Below are 7805 nucleotides of genomic sequence, written 5' to 3' on the forward strand. Positions count from 1 at the left end.
GCCGGCTTGTTCACGTTCACGTTCGCCTGTACCAGGACGAAAGAGGAAACTATTTGGTCGTGTACAACACCCAGATGATAGCAGTGATAGTGATAGTGATTTCAAGGTCATTGAAAGCAGTTCTGGTGACAGTGAGAGTGAATATTCCCTAGTGAAGCAGCAGTATGTACGGCGTAGCATGCGGTCTGGTAGTGTTTCATATGTTGCTCCAAGGGGAAGGAGAAACTCTGGGAGCACATCCCGTGGCCCTACACCACGACCTGATAGTGAAGATGACGATATTGTAACGATGGGTATGAATGGTGACAGTGAGGGAGGAGGCAGTGGTGGTGATAGTGAGGGTGGCACGGCCCATGTGGCACCATCAGCGGGCCACGCTACTACCCACGCTGCTGACTCAGCACAACAACCAGCCTCACCCTACCCCACACTCCCACAGCCTGCACCACCACAACCTGCACAACCACAACCTGCACAACCACAACCACAACCACGGTACAATATCCAGACCCCACCAGCAGACCGCATCTGGGATTGGCAGGACGGTGACGAGTTTGTTCCCAGTCCCCATGACTTTGATGAAACACAAAGTGGAATAAAGCCATCTTGTTCACTTGGGAACAATGCCAGTGAACTGGACTGCTTTGAGTTATTCTTCGATGAACCCCTGATGGACATCATTGTCAGGGAAACAAACACATACTGTGATTACACCATAGCAAATACAATTCTCTCACCAAAATCACGGCTACACAAGTGGAAGGAGACAACTGTGGCAGAGATGTACCTGTTTTTTGCCACAATAATGCTTATGCCACATGTGTATAAGGACACTGTCACCACATACTGGGCAACAGAATGCCTGATTTTAACTCCAGGTTTTAGTGACATTATAGGTGTCAATCGTTTCCTGATACTGTTACGTATGTTACACTTTTCAGACAAAACCAGGCCTGACAGAAGCGACAGGTTATATAAGATCAGAAATGTGTTTATGTACCTGAAACAAAAGTGCTGCATGTATTTTCATCCCTTCAGGAAGCTTGTTATTGATGAGTCCTTGATTTTATTCAAAGGAAGATTCTCATTCAAGCAATATATACCAAGCAAGAGGAAACGCTTTGGTACAAAGCTATTTGTACTGTGTGATTGCAGAAGTGGTCTAGTTTTGGATATCATTGTGTACACTGGCAGTAATACTTTGAGAGATACCATGAAGTTATTGGGTATCTCTGGTGATGTGGTTCGAACAATGATGGAACCATATCTTGGTAAGGGGCATATGTTATTTACTGATAACTGGTACACAAGCCCCTTACTCAGTGATTTCTTGCGAGTGAACTTGACAGACGTGTGTGGCACAGTGCGTGGTAATCGTAAACATATACCAAGGTTCAACGCTGGCACTCGCAGAGGTGAGGTGCAAGCCTTTTTCTGCCAATGACATCATGGCATTTCGGTGGCATGACAAACGTGATGTCACATTGTTGACATCAGTTCACAGAAACGAAATAGTACCCAGTGGCAGGGACAACAGAGAGACCAATGAACCCATTCTAAAGCCTGCAGCTGTCATAGACTACAACCTCAATATGCACTTAGTGGACAAATGTGACATGCAGATTGGGTTTGCAGACTGTGTACGCAAGAGTTATAAGTGGTATATAAAACTTTTTTTCCATCTTGTTGATATATCTATGCTCAATGCTTATAACATATACAAGTTGAAGACCAACAAAACACCAAAATATGGTGAATTTTGCCTGTCAGTAATCAGACAAATAATTGCAAAGTACCAAGGAGCAACTCCTGCAATAGACCAGCGCCCACAGACGTCGTCTCGTATGAGGCCTGGTGATCACTACCCCATACAACTGCCTCCTACTACTGCCAAGAAAAATGCTCAGAAGAGGTGTTATGTATGTATGCATACCACAAAACGCCCACAAACACGCAGAGACACTCGTTTTATGTGTGAGGAGTGTGAAGTGCCCCTCTGCATATACCCATGTTTCAAAGAGTTCCACAAGCTGCAGCAGTTCTAGGAACGTGTTTAGTGACTGTACATATGTATATATATTATGGAACAATAGTAATAAACATTGTTTTGTATTGTTTGTTTGTGTAAACAAAGTGTATACACAAACTAATAGTGATAAAGTTTGTTCTGTTATTGTGTTGTAAACAATGAGTGTATATTTGAACAATGCACCTTACATTGGTCTCACAGGCCACATAAGTTACCTGGAACAGAAAAATATAGAAAAATGCAAGAAACCTTTGAATTAGAGTAAATAAAAGAATACCGGGTGGGGGGCAGTCGCCGCTGTTGCCGTACGCACGTCACTTTCTGCAAACTTTGCGGCTCTATATCTTGGTAAGTACTGATGGCAAAAAAATTTTTTTTTTTAGGCTTAAAACACTACTAAAAATATTCCTAACATTTTCATAAGAAAAAATAATTTTTTTTTTCGAATATTTGGCGACATAGAATGACAGTTTCAGAGAGGGGCCTGAAACAGTCAAAGGGTTAATGGATAATGTACTGTGTAGGTGCTTTACATAATGAGAAGCATTTCTTTTATTCATTGGAACTATGGCTAGGGGTAAAAGTAAGCAGGTTAAAACATTAAATGGAGAAAAAGAAATTGGAATGACTTATGCAGCAAGTAGCGCCAGTAGCTCTGGTGGCCTGGTGGTTAACGCTCTCGCTTCACACGGTGAGGGCCTGGGTTCAATTCCCAGCCAGAGTAGAAACATTGGACGTGTTTCTTTCCACCTGTTGTCTATGTTCCCCATCAGTAAAATGGGTACTTGGGTGTTAGTCGACTGGTGTGGGTCACATCCTGGGACACTGACCTAAGGAGGCCTGGTCACAGACCGGGCCGCGGGGGCGTTGACCCCCGGAACTCTCTCCAGGTAAACCAAACAGTAGCAGCAGGTTGGTGTGGCGACCCTGGAAATTTGAAATTATGCTAGCCAAAATTAGTGCCGAATAACTGAAGGAACCGAATAACTGATTGCCTAATTTGTGATGACGGACCTGTATTTATATTTTTTACATGCAAGTACTTTTGCAATATTTCATAAAATCCGATCAGTCTTTATCAGATTTTGAATCGGTCTCCTATCCATCGTCGTCTTCATTTTGAACATATTTCTGATGCAACATCATCGATACCAGCTAATATCACATGCCGTGCCAAAGAGGAGGAGTTCCAGCCATTACATTAGGCATGAGTTAATTAAATATTTGACCAAATATAGCAGGCTAATTTTTAAGTTGATTAATTTGTATGACCCACAAATGTTATAAATACGTATCCAAATGGCCCTTGGCAGAAAAAGGGCTCTCCACCCCTGGACTAGAACAGTCAGACAGAAAACCCAGAGTCTGGTGATTTTTCTAGAAACTGTGCAGGATTTTCTTTTTTTTACTACAATTTGTGACAGAGGTAACTAGAGGAAAAATTCTGCCGGACTTGGTTCTGGCAAGCAAGAATTCGTAGATAATCTTGAGGTTAATGAAAAACTTGGAGGAAGTTATCACAAATCACTTGGTTTTAATATTTCATGGAGCTACCTAAATTATGTTTAAAGATAAGGTTTCTGATTTTGGTAGTGCAGACTTGGAAGGATTACTTGAAGAGTGTTGACTGGAGTCACCTCACTAGGGAGTATCAGGATGAGGATCTGACAGATGATGCTGATGCTTTGCCAATATGACAATTTCCAGACCATTGTACAAGCTGCTCAGTGCATATATATTTCAAACAAAGAAATTAGATCAAACATAAATGAACCTAAAATGGACGAATAATAGTCTGATACATCTTTTGCGTGAAAAGAAGCATGGGCGAATCAAGAGGGAAGAGGGTCACCTTATGGCCCCAAAGACCAAAAAAAAAAAAAATAAAAATAAAAAAAATAAGAAAGACTAAAGTAGATTATGAACTGAAGATTGCAAGGGAATCAAAGGCCAAGTTAAATGTTTTCTTTCTGGTATATAGGAGGAAGATTAGGGAAAAGATTGGTCCATATGAATATAACTCGGGTAAACTTGGTGCCAAAGAAATGTGTACCGATTTATACTCATATTCTCTTACTTTTTACACAAGAGGACACAGTTGAAATCCCAGAAGTCAGGGTAAAAATAAATTACGCAAGATCAATGAATGTCACTAGTGACGAGGTCCTTAGAAAAATAATTAAATTAAAACCAAACAAGTCTCCAGGCTCTGGCCCACTGTTTTCAAGGGTTATAAAGCAGTGTAAGTAGAAACTTGTTAATCCATTATGTGGTTTCTTCAGCAAATCACTGCAAATGGGTATTGTACCAGATAAGTGGAAAATGACAAACATGATACCTATTTATTAATTGGGAGTTACGTCGTTAGTCTTAAATTGTAGACCGTTTATTCTAACTTCATTTGTAAGACAACTGATGGAGTCAGTAATTGTGGACGAAATTCAAAGCCACCTTGAAAAATATAATTTGATCAGTAAATCCCGGCATGATTTTACAAAAGGGTGTTGTGTGCCTTATAAATTTGTTAACTCTGTGTGTGAAGGTATTTGAGGCAGAACTACGATAATGCATATACTACAATGGTACCTCGAGTTTCGGCCATAATTCTTTCCAGAAGGCTGTTCGAGTGCTGTTACTGAACGAATTTATTCCCATAAGGAATAATGTAAATTAGATTAGTCCATTTCAGACCCCCAAAAATACACTTACAAAAGCACTTACAATAATATGCTTACATAATTGTTCGAGTTGGGAGCTGTTTGAAACTTGAGGTACCACTGTGTGTATTTCAGTGAGGCTTTTGATAAAGTTCTAATCAGTCTGTTGAAGAAAGTATCAACTCATGGAATCAAGGCATGGTTTGGCTAATAGGCAACAAAAAGTTTACTTAAATGGGAAGAACTCGGAATGTGGGGAGCAGTTACTGGTGGTGTTCCACAGGGGTCAGTATTGGGCCAGTTGGAGTTCATACTATATGTAAATGACAGAGATGAAGGAGTAAATAGTGACATAAGCAAGTTTGCTAATGACACTAAATAAGACTCATATAAATATGACTGAGGGCAATGGAACTCTACAGGAAGTTCTGGATAGGTTGAGGCTGTGGCCAAAGTTATGGCAGATGCAGTTTAATGTTGATGAATATAAGGTTCTGTTCCTAAGAAAAGAAAATAACTACAGTAGGGCCTCGACTTACGAGTGTCTCAACATGAGAATTTTTCGAGATACGAACTGTTGCTCAGTTGCCTTTTTTGCTCTGAGTTAGGAGCCAGCATCCAAGTTATGAGCCAGCTTCCCCCGCTTCCCCCTCAACACACAACCCACACACCTCGCTTGTTTATCTATGATTTTATGTTTTAATTCCATGGAAATCATCCTCTTTTTCTTCTCAACACTGTCCATTGCACTTACTTTCTTAGGACCCATGGTTAGAAACAAGAAATTTGGCAAAATAACTCAGAAAATGGAAGGAAATAATGACAAAATCTCCTCCCACAGTGAGGTAAACAGTGCCCTGTGCCAGCCAGCATCAAGGTTCCTTGATGCTGGTGAGGGGCTCTTGATCTAGGGAATTGGATCTATGCTCCAATTCCCTAAATTAATAATAATAATAAACTTCAGAAGACTGCCATTAATTAGCGCTGCGAACAGCAAAACATCTGGTGAGCAGTGCACATGTTTACCTCGTTCTGGGAGGATATTTTCTCATGATTTCCTTCCATTTTCTGCAGTTATTTTGCCAAAATTCTTGTTTCTAACCAAGTAAGTGCAAAGGACAGTGTTGAGAAGGAAAAGAGGATGATTTCCATGAAATTAAAGCATGAAATCATAAATAAACATAAGCAACGTGTACGAGTTATTGACTTAGCCAGACAATATCAATGTAGTACATTTACGATATGTACGATACTAAAGCAGCAAGAGTTGATGAAAGCTATAGAGCCAACCAAGGGCGTTACAGTAATTTCTAAGTGTAGCATTAAGAGTGTAGCAAGTAAGTTAAGTGATTAAGTGATAGAAAAAGGTTGAAACTAGCTCCTCCAGTGTTGTTGTTGGAGGTTTATAGGGCCACTGACAACGTACGTGGCCCTGCCTATCATCCACCACCCTCAACCTCTCCCAGCATCTGCTCCGAGGTAAGTGTGTATATGTACTTTACACATACTATAACCTCTTTATTTCTTTACATTCTATGTTGTGTTTTATTATGTTTTTATACAATACAGTGGACTCTCAACCAGTGGCTTTAATTTGTTCCAGAGAGCTCGCCTTTAGTCGAATTAGCCATTAGTCGAATTAATTTTCCCCATAAGAATTAATGGAAATCCAGTTAATCCCTTTCAGATAGCCAAAAGTATTAACAAAAAAATATTTTTTTTTAAAGATTAAATATAAATATACATACAGAAAACTGACAAATATAAAGCACTAATAAAATGGATAAATGAAAATTTAACATCACACTTAACTTTATTGACTTACCTTTATTGACTTGACTTGTTGGTGTATGGAAGACACATAGGAGGCAAGAGGAAGGCAAGTTTATTATGCTTCAATATGATGCTAATATCATCTCTACGGCTTATTTATCTATCACAATTCATCTAATATGACATTATAAACAATATTAATAACATAGAAACATGAGATATACTTGAGAATGAATAAAATGTGTCATAATGTATGAGATGACTAAATGGTGTAAGTGTTATTGTTGGGTTTAAGGGCCGCCACTGAGAGAGGCCTTGTTGGAGGTGGAGGCTTCTGCCACCAACACTATCACACTTTATCCTGGTATACACATATACAGCTACATAGATTATCATACATAGCAGCACATTTGTAAAGTACCTTGGATAACCCAAAAAAGTCAGAGTGACTTACGTATTTCCATTGGGGTCCTTTTATATTTACACTTACCTTGGAGGAGATGTTAGTTTAATTAGTTTGATGGAGGAGATGCTGGCAGAGGTTTAGGGTAGTGGAAGATAGCAGGTCAGCGTATGTTCAGCAGATATACACGCATCCAACAACATTGGAGAGTTACTTTCGTGTCGTTTTTCTGTCGCTTACTCGTTTAACTTACTTGCTACACTGTTAATTCTACACTTTATCGCTGGCTGGCACTATAGCCTTTATGATACCTGCTGCTTTAGTATCGTACATATCGTAGAATCACTGAATCACTGCAGAAGGCACACTGTCCCCTCTTTGGTACTCTGCTACAAGTGTTTTCTTGAATTTTATTGTTTATTTTCTTCTTTATCACAAGGCTGGCACTAGAAACTTTCTTTGGGCCCATGGTGGCTTTTTTAGAAGTTACATGCACTAAAAACAATGGAATAATACAAAATATATCACATGTACGCATGTAATTGACCACAACGGCTTGTAAACAATGGGACACTGGCTATACACGGAGTCTTGGAGTGGCTGGGCGCTCAGGATGAAAGCCTTGAGACAAGTTTTTCGGTGTTGGTAGAGCCAATATTTGACGCCAAAGAGAGCCTTGAGTCGATTTTGGCGTTAGACGATGCCGCCGTTAGTTGGGAGTCCACTGTATTTCTTATTTATAAATTATATACATTGTTTCAGTGCTTTCCTTATGAAACTAGTGATCTACTGTTATTAACCTCCCAAACACTCCATTTTCTTTTATAATAAGAACATGGGATGGTATGTAGTCAAATCAGGAGGGGGAATGGACTCTGCAGCCATCACCACTAGTCACATTCATAATGACATATTTTATTCATTCTAGAGTATATATCATGTT

The sequence above is a fragment of the Cherax quadricarinatus genome, unplaced genomic scaffold, assembly GCF_038502225.1.
Source record: "Cherax quadricarinatus isolate ZL_2023a unplaced genomic scaffold, ASM3850222v1 Contig44, whole genome shotgun sequence".
Taxonomy (NCBI): Eukaryota; Metazoa; Arthropoda; class Malacostraca; order Decapoda; family Parastacidae; genus Cherax; species Cherax quadricarinatus.